At 39.5% G+C, this 14,684-nt stretch overlaps 1 protein-coding gene across 5 annotated transcripts in view; it reads right to left on the bottom strand.

The window, feature by feature from the left end:
• Nucleotides 1-14,684, bottom strand: part of LOC6541158 (cAMP-dependent protein kinase type II regulatory subunit) — a 30,572-nt gene that overhangs the window by 14,931 nt on the left and 957 nt on the right. For 3 of the 5 annotated variants that reach the window (XM_015159911.2, XM_026979655.1, XM_001969078.3), the window contains exon 2: nucleotides 13,620-13,774. The gene's annotated coding sequence lies outside the window, so the exon portion shown is untranslated. Of the gene's footprint in view, nucleotides 1-13,619; nucleotides 13,873-14,684 lie in introns of all 5 variants that reach the window. The other 2 variants (XM_026979656.1, XM_026979654.1) reach the window with 1 other exon arrangement.

Genomic DNA, 14,684 nt, shown 5'->3' with positions numbered 1-14,684 from the left:
GACTTCATTAAGGAAGGGCACACTGGCAATGTGTGAGTGTGTGTGCGTCTAATTAGCCAAACGACATGGACACATCTCGAATTTGATGGTCAGTTCGTGTATTCAACAGTTGGGAGACCTTAAACAAAGAAGCCCTCAAGGCGGCCTAATTATTATGCATGTCCCATGAACACATATCGAGGTCTGCCGCTCTCATTGACAGTATTTCACCCAGATCCAAGCCCAGACCCAGACCCAGACCCAGCCAACCCAACCCTACTTGACCTCCCCACTCTATTGAATTCGAATTGGGTTAAGTGTTTTTAATGGCAGAACGGTCGTAGAAAATTTGGTCCTCCAAGAAAGGGATTTTGCAGCAAGGCCACAGCTCAAGTGCAGTGTCATTGCCTATTGTTTCGCTCCAAAAACCAGCCAGCCATAGCCTCAATTATTATTTTATGATTCTGAACAGTATGCAATTAGGAAACTAATGAAATTGATACTCAAAATGGGAAAAACTTGAATTTGCGACAGGATTTGGGGCAAGATTCTCGGACAAAGTTCGAAATTGAATTTTAATTGATATTTGGTAGCAATTTTCATTTACTTCTGCCCGTGCTGTTTTCAGAAATTCAAGTTTTATTGCTCTTTTCACATGTATTTTGGATGGGGCTTAAAATGGTATATGTGTATTCTTACTGGGAAGTGTAATTATGTTTGCCTTTAATGAAATCTAAGCTTAACTATTTCAAAGTTGGGATTTATGATTGAATGCTTTGGCATAACCACGTTTCTATTAAATTTGAAATCAATGTTTAACAATGTTTAAATTTGTATTTCATTAGGTTACACGCAGGATGTTGTACTTTAAACATTGTAATTTCATTCTCCAACAGATTTCGTCTGTAACATTATTCTATTTTAGAGTTGGATCTGCCAGTGGCTTCCCCACTCCGGAATTTTACGAACATAATTTTGAAAAGTTTTAGCCAAAGTTTTCAACAACGTTTAATTTAACACCAGAAGCACCAATTAAATGAGAATCCCCTGCCTGCTGAAAGCATTTCCCCAATGTTACCTGTCCTCTGTTGCTTTAATATTATATCCTGTGGCCCTGAAAGCGATGTTTATCTTTCGAGCCTCGAATTCAAACTCAAATTTTCTGCCATCTTCAAGCTTGTGGAAGAGGTTTCCTCTTCCGGTCAATGCGTCAAACTGGCAGCTCGAGATGCGGAAAAATAAGGCGGCAAGCACTTAATTCCCGTTGACATTTGGGCCCCAAGCGGGGGGCCTGACTACACACATCCTTACCCCCCCTCCCCCCTATGAATATATACGTTATTTATATGTTAGTATTTTGACAACAACGTATCGCATCCACATCAAAGCAATTCCGGGGCATACTTCAGGGCGCCGCCGGCACTTGAGCTCAAAATGCGCCACATGACGAGAGGTTCAGACTTTTGGGTCGTTTGCTCCAAGTGTGAGGAGTCCACCTATATGTATGTACGTATGTATGCAGAGTATATATGTTTATTCTGGACAAGAAGAAGAGGGAGTCCCGCGAGTATTTGACGCAAATTTCACTTCGTCACGCAACTTTAATGGCGAATTTCTTATTTGTTTCTGCAACTGTCGCTGCTCTTCCACCTCTCTCCCTCTCTGTAGAAGGTTCCGTCTCTTTCTCTGACGTAAAAAAGTAAAAAGGTCATCAGCTTGAAAATGCTTGTCAAAATACAACGTCTGGCTATTGATTTATTAACGCCCAGTAGAACACATGTCGTATGCGTAATGAGAGGGGCTCTAAATGGATGGAAAATGCGGGGAAAATTGGCGGAAAAGCAGGAAGAAAGGGGGCGGATGCGGTTTGCTGACTCACACATTTCCAATGGCCTTTGTTACAGGAAATATGTATACATGTTAACAGAGAGAAAATACAATTTAAGCAAGAGAGAACGCTTTAGTCGAATTTACCGACTATCAGATACCCGTTATTAAGCCAGAGGGAGTGCGAACGAGAATTTGAAACATTTTTTTTGGCATATCGATAGAAATTTGCTAGACAAATATTAAAATCAAAAAGAATATAAATAATATTCAGCTTATATAGGTCTTGAGATCTCGAAGTTCATACGGACGGACAGACAGGCGGACGAACGGACAGACGGACGGACGGACATGGTCAAAATGACTCGGCTAGTGATACTAATAAAGAATTTCAAAAATTAGTGATAATTCTATGTTTTAAAAAAAAAGCGCAGGCTTTTTATAGTAATTGTTTCTTGTATATATTTAACTACTTTTCGCATATGTATCATATGTATTTTCCATATGTGGGTAATATGAATTTTTACAACGGGAAAGGAACTCTTAAAGCTGTCAAAAGGAATTTTACAGCCCACGCGAAGCGAAAAAGAAAATTCACCAGGGCATACACACGATTTTATATCGAAGAATGCCTATATACATATACACATACATATACATATGTACGAGTATGTGTGCATGTCGCTTTTCGCATTCAATTTTCAACCGGAACGAGTGGGGCTATGGTGGCACTGAGACAACGACTTGTCAGTTAACCTTTGACATCACTGGGCTTTTCCCTGGCCAGATCCCCGGACTCAATTGTTCTCCGCTCTTAGCTTTTCGTTTCGGTCTGGAGTCAATTCAATTACATTTTAATCTATTGGATTTGAAGACGCCCTTCAAGATGCACAAATCGCTTAACAATATTCTGAAATATGTCTGGTGTATTCTAAGGATTTACGAATACACTTAAATAATTTGCACAGTATTCTTTACGGTTTCCTTTAACATAGAAAAGAAGATAACTTATTTTACATGTTATTTTCATCCGGTTACAAATATTTAAGCAAGAGAGAATATCTAATAGCTGAGGAACTTTAATCCTACGACCCTAGAATCTCTTCCTCAATTGATTAACAAGATGCTTAGTTCAGACTTCCAAGAATACTCCTTAAATTTGTCAAAGACCCGTCAGGTGTTTCACTTTCATTTAGGACTTGCCTTCTAAATAGCTATAAATAGTTAAATTTAACAATTTTAAGGTAGCAATTGGGCGAAGCATCCCCGCGATCCTTCCTGCCATCGGGCGATTATGGCCAGAATGATAAACTGCTGGATGGATGCTTAAATTGATGTCCATTAGTGTTAAATTAGTGAGCAATTATGTTGCCTGCTCGCTGGGGCGGGCAGCAGATACAGATACTTTTAAAGGTGGCAGCGACGAAAGCAACAGCTTCTGCCCGGGGATACATAAAACGCGACTGCCTCCCAGTAGTACAGTGAGCACTCAGATCGCGCTTTAATGGTAGTAATAACACTATATTACAAAAAAAACTATATGAAAACTACCTTGCTAAATTGTACTTTTAGATTTTCATAGCTAACTCTGCGATGAAAACGTTGCTTCGCGTTACATTCAAATGAAAACTAAAACTGCCAGTAAATGTCGGCGATGATTAGTAGACAATTGTCCCATACAGAGTGTTCACTGTGCCTGCCACCCTTCGGTGTTTGAGTGAACGGATGTGCTGGCATCTGTATATCTGATGCCACCCTAGGAAAAGCGATTATGTGTTGTAACAAAACGTTTATCTACATTTGTTGCCGCCACCGCTCTTACCCCATTAAAAAGTTCCTACATTCTATTCGCTAGTCGTTTTCCCAGTTTAATTTCAAACACGATTCTTCCTTTTCCTCGAACCATCATTCCCAAAAATTTGTTGCGCGTGGCAGTTTTTAACGGCGCGTGCTCAAAGCAAACAAGCCAGGCAAAAGGCATAAAACAAAAAAAAAAGAGGAAAAACATTGGTTGGAAAAATAAAAATACTGAAAAGCGAGTAACAAAAACGTGAAGAAAAGCAAAACTTGCGCCCCAAGTTTTTCGGCAATTAACAACATGGCAGTATAGATAAAAGCAGAAACACGCTGCAAATAGCAACAAAAGCCGAGTGGCTGAGTGTTTTTGGTTCCAGTTCGCTTGGCGCATTGATTGCCGTTGCCCAATTCAAGACGATAAACTAAAAGGCCCAAAACAGCGGATTACTACACCACACAGGCGGGCAAACAGCGCAAAACAGGCCAATTTGTGGATATTATCTGCTCGGCTGTTTGCGCGGAGTGCGAGTTCGCCGATAATTAAAAGTGTTCCAAAACGCAATTAACAACTCTGTATGAGAAAACGTTGGGAACTACGATTGCCGTGGGCTAGGATTTAAGTTAATGTTTTTTCAAGCACACTGCTTTGTTTGTTGAATATAATTACACTTTACAGCACGCTTAAATCCTTGCGGTGGATATGAATGATAGAAAATTGTCAGAGGATGTTTAGATTGCTCGGATTGAAAATAAATCATTGTAAAAGGCATTCCACGTAGTAACAAGAAAGGTTTCAAAGAAATTGCACCTTTCATGTTCAACATTTTCTTTGGTTAACAATTATTTAGGACATTTCGGTGCATTTTACGTTAAATTAATGACGTCAAGCATGCGAATCCCTTGCCAACTTCCGATTACAGACAACATGACCATTGTTCTCCAACTCGAGATACAAAAGCCGCATTTTGGATTTGCAAATTTGCTTGCAATTTGGCAATTACTGCAGCATACATTGTGGCATTCCAGATTGCAAGTATGAATGGTAATCTTAAATAGGAGATACAAAGCGCAGATATACATATATGTATATAATATATAAGTACGCAATGCAATTAAGCCAACTCAATTAATTAGTCCTCAAACAAGGGTACGATTTAAATAAACTGAAAGCTTTGCAAGCGGGCTGTAATTATTCCTAGGTGAAATATCTAAATATAAGCACTTGAATGTGTGCTTTTTGTAACCAGGTCGCCTTGCTGGGTGTTTTCGTTTCTACCTTCTGGATAATTATGCAAAAAGCAGTTTGAGAAAGGTTTCTGCCTTGAAAATGGCAGGGAAAAAAAAGAACGTGAACAATAGACAAAACAAGGCTTTCCTTGGCCGTCCCCTATTTTTTTGCATGTGGGTTAATGTGCGAAATGTGCTAAGCGAACGCAAATTTTGTGTTTCGGTCTGTGCCATTTGGACGATATGCATGCATGAGGCTCCCATGGTCGCAACTCTAGCCACTCGCCACTGTATTATCCACAGTCCGCCCGACATTTATGCAAATCAGATCCAGATCCATATCCCTTTCCCTTCCCCGCTCTAAGCCCACCCCACTTGGCCTGCATTGCCGACTGCATTGGAAATCACTTAGCCAACAAGGAGACGGTGACGTCATGTGTACGAGTATGCGTATATATACCTACAGGTCAACTCGATTAACCTTATTTTCTGCAAATTGCATTTTCAAGTAATAATGGGCCCGAAACTATTTTTGAAAATAAACCATTACAAACCAGAACAGTTCGTAGGTAATTGCAGAAACAAACGATAGATGTTCATTCTTATTTGATGAATTCAAATTCTGAAATTTCAGCTTTTATATATAATATAAAGAAATGGTACATTTTTTACTTCATTTTCTTGTGTTAAATATATATGACATTCAAGAGAAATATATATGTCATTCAAGAGAAATATATATTACATTCTAGAAAAATAAGTTGTTGAAATTTCTATGAAGACTTAAAGATTGTGTGTGAAGTTCGAAGAACCAAGCATTTACCCAATTTTTTTTTCAACAAACAGTATCCAACTTATGGAACGCAGCCTGTACTTCCAAGTGGCAGGAAGTGAGGTTGACAAGCGAACAAGGCTGTTATAGTACTGCATAGTATAGTATCGCAACTGGCGGTGACACCGAGTGCCTGTCCTGCTTTGGGCCATACTAAATTGGCACTTAGAATTAGCCCGGTTCGCTGAGAAAGCCAATGCAAGCCATTGCCAGCCAATGCATATGCAGCAAAAAACAATCGTAAAACCGTGCCGATTCATAAGCCGATGACGTGTAACACCTGTCACTGCAAAAACAACGACCAAATAATGGTTGAAAAGTTGAAAAACAAAATAAAAAGCAGCAAATATGCCGGGCATTTGAAACGCTCGAGTGACATTTGTGGTGCGATAAATAAAACTAAGGCCATTTAGTCGACACTTGTCTACCGAGTGACTGAATGCATATTTAAGTATTCAAATCGCTTAGAAATTCTCGCCATTCCACGCCGAGTACCAGAAATTATTACGGATTCGGGTACTCGGGCACTAAACTCGAAATACACAAGTATGTGCGCCCAAACAAATGACACAGTGATTAGACACAAGCCATTGACAAAGGCCGCAAATTAATTGCATAATTAGCAGCGTATCGGGCCAACACACACAAAGTGGCGAAATAAATGGCAATTCAGCGCTGTGATAAAAAGCCGAAAAAGCGGCGGGCAAAATATTTTAATTGATATCTAAATAAATGCTAAACGAAGCGATGATACTTAAATAATCATGCCAGCTAAAAGATTGAAGTGATTTTTTCCCACAAGTGATTCATTAAAAAAATGTATCGGCAGTTAAAAGATAATTAAATTGAATAATCGCGGAGTATAACTCATTCAATTGACATTCAGTTCAAGTAAGTATGTAAGTATTTAACAATTCCCAATATTGCCCAAAATTTGTTTCAGTGACAAAATATTTCGTTTATTTAATTAAACTAGCTAATAACAAAGAAGAGCATTACAGAGAACGCAGCTTTTAAAACTCTTTAATACCGCTTCAATAAATTATCAGTAAAATGCAATGCAGGCGGTAAAAAGTGGGCAAGCTCATTAAAATGCGATAAAAATTACAAACACAGCCAAGTAGAGCCAACAGAACATATTTAAATTCAAAAGCTGTCGAGGGTTTGTAAAATAGAACACAATTGACTGCCCCTTATTCGATTTTCGACCCACACAAAACTTTATATTTTTCGCACTCCCTTTCGGCCGCAGCAACAATGGAAATTATATATGTAAATATATAAGAATATGAATATATAAATCTATATATACACAAAATGTACATATGAAAAAATGGGGAAAAGAAAAACTCTTACTTGGCGGCCATAAAGAAAAAGAGCAGCTAAACGGGAGCAGCAGCGACAACTTATGTTTATTTATGGGTTGCATATGTTCTGCGAGTTTGGGTATATTTTTCCGTGGGCGTGGCACCGTACAGCTTGCATAAGTGCACCACAATCATATATACACATTTATATCGTATAAAGAGTGAGGCAACAAAAGAGCAACATGTATCTGGGATTTTCATGCCCCCGAGACCCATCCTCTATCCCATCCTGGCAAATATTTTCACTTTCCAGGCCCCAGCAGCTTGGCATGAAAAATTAAATTTACTCAGCTCAGTTGTTTTATTTTCCACCGGCCTTGCCAGTGCTGCTTTATGGCCATTTCACGTGGCAGAATTTGGCCAAACTTTTATGCTAAAAAATAATGTTATTTGAACGACTTGGGGGTAGAAAAAACATAAGGTAAGGGTAGGGAAAAAGGTTGGCTGGAAAGAAGGAAGTTGCAGAGTCAATGTTCGATGAACTTGAGCAGCGTGCTTTAAACATGTTTCAACATTTTAAGCCGCCTGACAATAAATCAAAGGACCAGGACCTTTTCTAAAAAGGGGACAAGGCGTAAATAAAAATCCCAATTCACCAAACAAGAGATAGTAGAGAAACATGGACGCGGACAATGGGTTCACAGCATAAGTAAATAATCTTCGAAACGACAAACAAAAAAAGGAAAACGAACCTTCTGCCAAAAAATAAAGAAAACAATTCGCCTTGACAAAATAATATTGCCAAGCTGAAAACTTCCTTCTACTCGTTTCCACAGGACCAACATGCTCAGAGGATTAAATAATAAAACAGATTTCACAGATCTCACTTGAATAAATATTCCATAATTAAATTGCCTGCAATGTCTTGGGGCCCAGCAGCCGGATTCAAAGAGAAATAAATTAAGCCGAAGACTTCTCCCCAATTTGCAAACTCAAGCCCCCGAGCTTCTGGGGTGTGGGGCTAGACAGATAGCCCTTAAATTATCAATTAGGATGCCCCAAAGTCGGCCATGTGTGGGCAGTTGTTCAAAGGAATCTCCCGAGAAGAAGACACCCGAGTATTTCATAAATACTAGTACACCGAATGCCAGGCGGGTTTTTGCTGTTTGCCAAGGTGGGTCGAGCTCTCCTTTGATCATTATCAACGGGGGGATACTTTAAGGCTATTTCTCGGACCCTCTAATCAAGGCTGGAATCTGGGAAAGTTAATTAGGAGGGACCTCCGTATGCTCGCTCATTAGTTCCTAAATCATACCCGTTTTATATCGATGTAGGAGTGGCAGTGACATTTAAACTCTTTATGCATGCTGGTGCACAGCACATTTGCTTGTATAATGTCTTGTACATTTAGTAGCATTTACTAAGTATACAAACGACTTCCTTAGTTGCTAGATACCAACATGGCCCACATTTTGTTTAGGTTTTCTCGGCTTGATTATTAAGTGAACCTATCTCAAGCTGGTCAACATGTCATCTAACTCTGCTGAAATTGTTTACCCTGCCTGCCATGCTTGCGCAGAAAATAACTAGCTTTCGCTTGAGACAGTCGAATCTAAAACAATTGTCCAATTTCTCAAACAGCCACATGTAGAGTCATAGTCATATGGAATATATGTACTTCGACAATCGCTCGAAGATTACACACTGTACGTGGGCAAATAGAAGTAATGCCGGCCAGGTTTGGTGTGTGCGGGATGTGTGGGCCGTTCTTTTGACCACACTCTCCATAAGACGGGGGGCAAACCACACCGCTCCCCCTTCCCACACCCACCACTCCGGTGGCCTTCGCTTCGTGGCTCCAATTGACGTCACGCAGCTGCTTGACTTTTGATGTTTGCCTGTGGGCAACACAACAAGCTCGTAAGCTGGCCTTCGGGCAGAGGGGAGCATGTGGGGGGTGCTGGGCTATTGGGGGCCAACATGGGTTAAGGGAAAAATTGTTAAATCGATTAAAGTCAAAGTTACGTGAGATAAAGTGCGTGAGCGGAGCCTGAAAGTGAAAGAGACCAGCAACAGCAGCCAGATAATGCCGCTGCCCATCAGGCAGTCAATCATTTCCGACCACCTGCCCCATTTACCCCAAAGCGGTAGAGACCCCCCCCACCATCACCTGGCCACTATGAAAAGCAAAGTTTTGCAATCAACAAAAGTTAAAAGTTACCACTGTAGTAGAAAAGTTTTTCTAATTAGTGAGGACTCGCAACCGCAGGTGTCATCAGCCAAAAGGCGTCATCAAATCATACTCATTTTGCCAACACACACACACACGTGCTCGATAAAATGATAAGCTCTGACCTTGTAGATAAGCTAAATAGATATTTTAAATTAAATATTGCAAATATAGCCTTACAAGTAGGCTTTTAAAAAAATTAGAAAATACTTCACTAGGCAGTGTCACAGAAACTAAATGGTACACAAATAGCTGAAGTGAATAAAGTAGGATAAGTTGGATAGAAAGAAAATTCATATAGTGCATATAAACAAAATAAACCATGAATACTTTTCTGAATATAGTTACATTTAAATGAAGTCCAGCATTAAGAATAAAGTGAAGAGCTTGGGAAACTCAAGTATATAGCCAGGCGTCATCAAATCAAACCCAACATACTTAGCATGCACATAGGAGATATCTGCTTGAGTATATAGTGATAAGCCAAGACTTTAGATATAAGTTAGTCCACGCAAATGCGTCAGTGGGCGGTAGATAAGTTATCAGTCGCCAGGGATTTCAGATTGAGACTGACTCGAGACGAAAACTCAGTGGGTCAATCTGGGCCACCAACAGGCTGCTGACATATATACTTGTATGTCTTATATGCATACACTTAGTAGAGAGCATCCTATGCGTGGGTGGTTGGTTGCTTTTCCATTCGAGCGTTCAGCATTCGACATTTTTTGCTGAGCTGCAGACAAACGGCGTGCATATTAAAATCCCCACACAGAGACAATGAAATTTACGAGTTTTGCACAAAAATTTACGACTAATAAACCGCGTCGGGCACAAATAAAATGAAATTAAAATGGGGCCAGCTTTTAGCTTCGCTTTTCGCCGATGACACATTTCAGGGGACCTGTCATCGACTGCCCCAAAAGAAGTGACATCTGTGGCATATTGACAACCTGGGAAAACTGAACTGAACTGAAATCGCAACCGAGAAACCAATCCGTTAGGATTGGATGGCATCGAATCAAATGGGATGGGATCAATGAGCTCATAGATCGCCAGTTAATTGGCTGACGGTGGCGTATACTTAATCTATTTGCAACTCTGTCAACTAATAATAGTTTTGGCCTCACGTGCCGCGTCCGCTTATCGCGGCTCTGTAAGTTTATCGTTTATTCAATATATATATATATATGTATATATATCTCGGGATACAGTATGTATGTGGAGAAAAAATATAAAACTTAATCAAGATAAGTTTCCCGGGAGCGAGGAGGCCAAATGACTGGCATCCAGTCAAGGAAAGCCAGTGGAAACTTTGGCGCTGCCATCAGAGCAAAATGCGGTTGCCCTCTTAATTAGTTCGAAAAGGTCTTAGACGGCAGCAAAAAGAAAACTAGGGAAAACTTCCCAAGTTCGTGTAATCAAATGAGCTAAGAAAGTGAAGCTGTAATGGGCGGAGGCGTCCCGAAAACACGACAAGTAAATCCCATTTGGCACACAAAAGTGCCAGAAGTTGACAAACAAATTCGTTTCGAGTTTTAGCTTACTAACTTGCAATTTTAAAGTGGAGAAATTGGATCACAAAGTTTATATCCATTAAATCACAAATCTTTCAAAAATGTCATAGACGTCATTTCGAATAAAAAAAGATGGCAAATTATACCAGAATTCTAACGAATCAGCATATTCAAAAGCTAAGTACCTAAACTCTATTTTAAGCATCATTAAAAAACCATTACTTTTAAATCACCACTCGATAATGTGTCTAGTTTCTGCGGCTGTCTCGCATCGATTTTTGTACCCTAATTGGTGGAGAAAAATTGCTTCTTGGACATAAGAAAGGGAATTATTGAAGAGCCTCCCGAATCTGAACAGCAATCTGGATCCCCTTAGCACACTCTATATACGTTCATAAAGAAAGAGGGCAGTGTTGGTTCGCTTTTTGTTGGCCGAAGGTCGTGGTTTTTATTGGCCGTTTTCGTTCCGTTCCGTTCTTCTTTCCTTTTAGCCAAACAATTAAATTTTCGCTGTGTGAATATTTCTTTTCATTTTGCCTGATTGTGAGGGGCGTCGAGCAGGAAAGTGGAGGGGAAATTATGATTATTTATTCAGGCAGCCCCAAAAATTTGTTGGCCACTTTTTGAAGAAGACGCAAATTATGCGCAATAATTTTTCGGGTAGATTGTGACTCACTTTGGGCATGAACATTTCATATTTACACATAATTTATCAACATCCGTCAAAGTTTCGCGGCATTATCACCGCAAATCAAAACTTAAAAACTTGTGCAACTAATTAATAATATCAACTTAAGTTTGACGGCGCACCAAAGCTGATTTCCATGTTTTTCGGCCAGGTGGAAATTGAATATTCAGCAAATATTACACATACGCCGCGTTGCCTTTGTTTACGCGATGAGTTCTATTTCTGGATTGCGAAATTAATTGCGAATCAGAATTGAAAAACAATTTTCCCGGCCAATTGTTTGGCATAAAGAGGAATGGAATGGAATGAAAGATGTACATATATAGCCGGGAATAAAAACAAAAGCGAGGACAATAAAGAGAGCTGCTTGCCTTCGTTGTCCTTTCTTTTTTGTGATGAGTTTTTCACGTGCCGCTGTGTTCACCCTTGTCAATTCCAGTTGCTGGCTACCTAAAAAATATGAAACATAAATGGAAGCCAAAGGACTGCTGTCAATAAAAATGCCTTTAAGCCGACTGGCAATTTTTTCATTAGTTCCATTTTGGGGGTTGGTATTCACTACAATTTGTCAGCCTTTTTTTTGTTTTTTAGTTATATTTTTAGAACATTTCCCAGTGTTGAGCAAATATTATTGATGACTTTTTATTCCCGTGCTGGGCTCCATAATGGCTGGCCACGGATGCGGGGAATCAATCAATAAACGAGGAATCCCAGCTGAAACTAAGCCGGGCCATAAGCTCCACGGGTCCAGAAAGCGCGAGGACATGACAGGAATCTGCTGCCGTCCTACGACAATGAGCGAGAAGGAAGGGAAAGGAAAGGAAAGGAAAGGGAGTGGGAGTGCGCCGGAGGCCATGAGCGGAATAAGGGCTTTTGAAGGGTGGTGGCCCCGGGCCATTGAATCGAATACGCATTGAAGTCGTCTTCCTGCCACTGATTTCTTTATGTATCTATGTGTGTGTGTGCACAGATTCGGCCCACAATCTTGCCCTCTTAACTCGGAATTGAATTTGGCTTGGAAATTGTGTGTTTTGCCGCTGATGGATAGTTGTCTCTCGTCCTCTTGGTTGTTGGCCAGCTGTGTTGCCGGGCTCTTATTCTCGTTTCCCCGTTTGGCGAAAATGCCAGGTATACAAAATGGAATTAATTGCAATTGAGTAAGAGCCCGAGAATTTGTTATCGGGATTTCGTTTGCAAAAGGAGAAAGGAGGATTTTCAGTCCGGTAAAAAGTAGTCGGTTTACGGGATAATGAGTGTCCTTGGATGTAACTGGAGAATTTAGTATTCGAGCAGCGATTTTTCATTTGTAAGACAAGAGGGAACGCTCGACTATCAGATACTCAGCCATTGGGAGTGCGATAGAATCGCATATCGATAGAAATTGGAAAAAATTAAACCAAATTTTAACACATTTTTCAAAACTAAGGGCGTGTCGGTTTCCTTTTACCTGTTAAATAGTTTTTAACGAAAATATAAGGTTTTTAAAGAATAGATGGCACAGCATATGTTTTAAAGTCTTGATGTTCTTTTCAAAGAAGAACGGTACATTGCAAATATCTGGGCTAAATTTAAAACTGGACATAAATTGATTTTAAATGATTTATTCAAAATATTTGTACGGTTTACATAGTTCCCACCCATTTATATGTCTATAAAGTTGGTCCAACCCTTTTATTATTTAATTTTTGTATATATTTACATATGTATGTATATAGATGCAGGAAGTGACTAAACTGCATAGCACATAATTTAAATCGTTGTTGCTATATTACGTGAAGTGTGTCATACAGTGCACTTGAATGCTTTTCTTTCATTTTCAAATATTTCAATCGACCAAGATATAATCTTTCGTATTCACTTAATACTAGAGGGTATTCAATGATTTATAGCCCAAATACACATTTCAGCAAATAGGAGTATAAGTGGGTGTATTGTGGTGCTCATTCTAGAATATCTCGGTGGGTTCCTGAGCACCGCGATCCCCGCCACCCTACCCGTATAACCTCACCTGGCGGCCGCCCACCTGCTAAAGTAGGCGACTTTTGCTGGCTTTTTAATTTCTGTTTGCTCTTTAGTTGTTTGTTTATCAAGCAATGCCAACCCTTGAGCAATTGATAAGCGCGTGAAATATTTAATCGCACGGGGAGCAAACACAAATGGCAGCAGAATGAGAAGCGAAATGGAATGGATTCCAATGCGAATGCGGCGCGAGACTCACCTGACTTTCTGCTACTTTGCTGTCACCTGCTGGTTGGTGGTGATGGTTTCTTTCGGGTGGGTGGGTCTCCTGCGTCCACCTGTTTCACCTGCTCCTCCGGCTCTTCCTTCGTTCGCTGTCTTTTTTTGTTCCTTAGCTCTCTTTCGTTCTTTTGGCTAAAACCAAATTGAATTTGTTACTTTCGTGGATTTTCCTTGTTTTTCTACATTTATTTTTGGATGGTTGATGTTGGGTGTTTCTTTTGCCGCTTTCGCTGTTGTTTGATGTTTTGAAAGTATTTCGGTTATTAGATTTTGATTGCTAGATTCGTATTTACTGAGATTTGAGCGATTTTTTAGTTTTTGAGGCTGTACACTTTTGAAATGCCAATAAGACGAGTTTCAGCCATTAAACTAATTGGACTGGTGCACAGCGCATGTTTATCAATATTTTTTCTCTATTCAGGTTGAATGCGGTGAACTTTAGTACATTTAATTACTTTTTGTCCGGTTTCACTTTATTTGCTTTATGTTTAATAACGATGCCTTGCTTGAATTTCCCAAAAACCGAAAAATAATAACACGCCACGAATCGATTAAACCAATATTTAATCATGTTCTGCTAAGATTTTGTTTAAACTTTGAGAAAAAAAAAAATTGTTCGCCAATGTAACTGCTTAATTAATTGGGTGCCCGAAATTATTTTTCGCTTGAATAAACATTTTTGTTTTCGTGTGTGCTTAACTGCAATTGTTGTTTATTTTTGAATTGCTACAACGAGCCACCACAATTCATTTGTCGGGTTATAAATAATATGTAATTCTAGTTGTCACTTTGCAAACACAAATTACCGAAAAAATTTACGTGATTATTTTGCTGAATGTTAAAATGTTACAAAACCTGCTAACAGAAAGAGGAAATTTTGTTTTTTTGCTAATGTATTTGTTCAATTTATTTGGCCTAAATAAACATTTTGGTTTTTGTGTATAATCGAGGCATGTATCGTTGTTTATCTTCTCGTTGCTTGCAACTCCTACGCTGACCCCCAAAAATTGACTTTATTTTCCTTGACTATTTAACTATTTTG

Source organism: Drosophila erecta, unplaced genomic scaffold (genome assembly GCF_003286155.1).
Source record: "Drosophila erecta strain 14021-0224.00,06,07 unplaced genomic scaffold, DereRS2 tig00000055-arrow-pilon, whole genome shotgun sequence".
In the NCBI taxonomy this organism is placed as follows: Eukaryota; Metazoa; Arthropoda; class Insecta; order Diptera; family Drosophilidae; genus Drosophila; species Drosophila erecta.
This window is presented reverse-complemented; position numbering and strand designations above follow the sequence as displayed.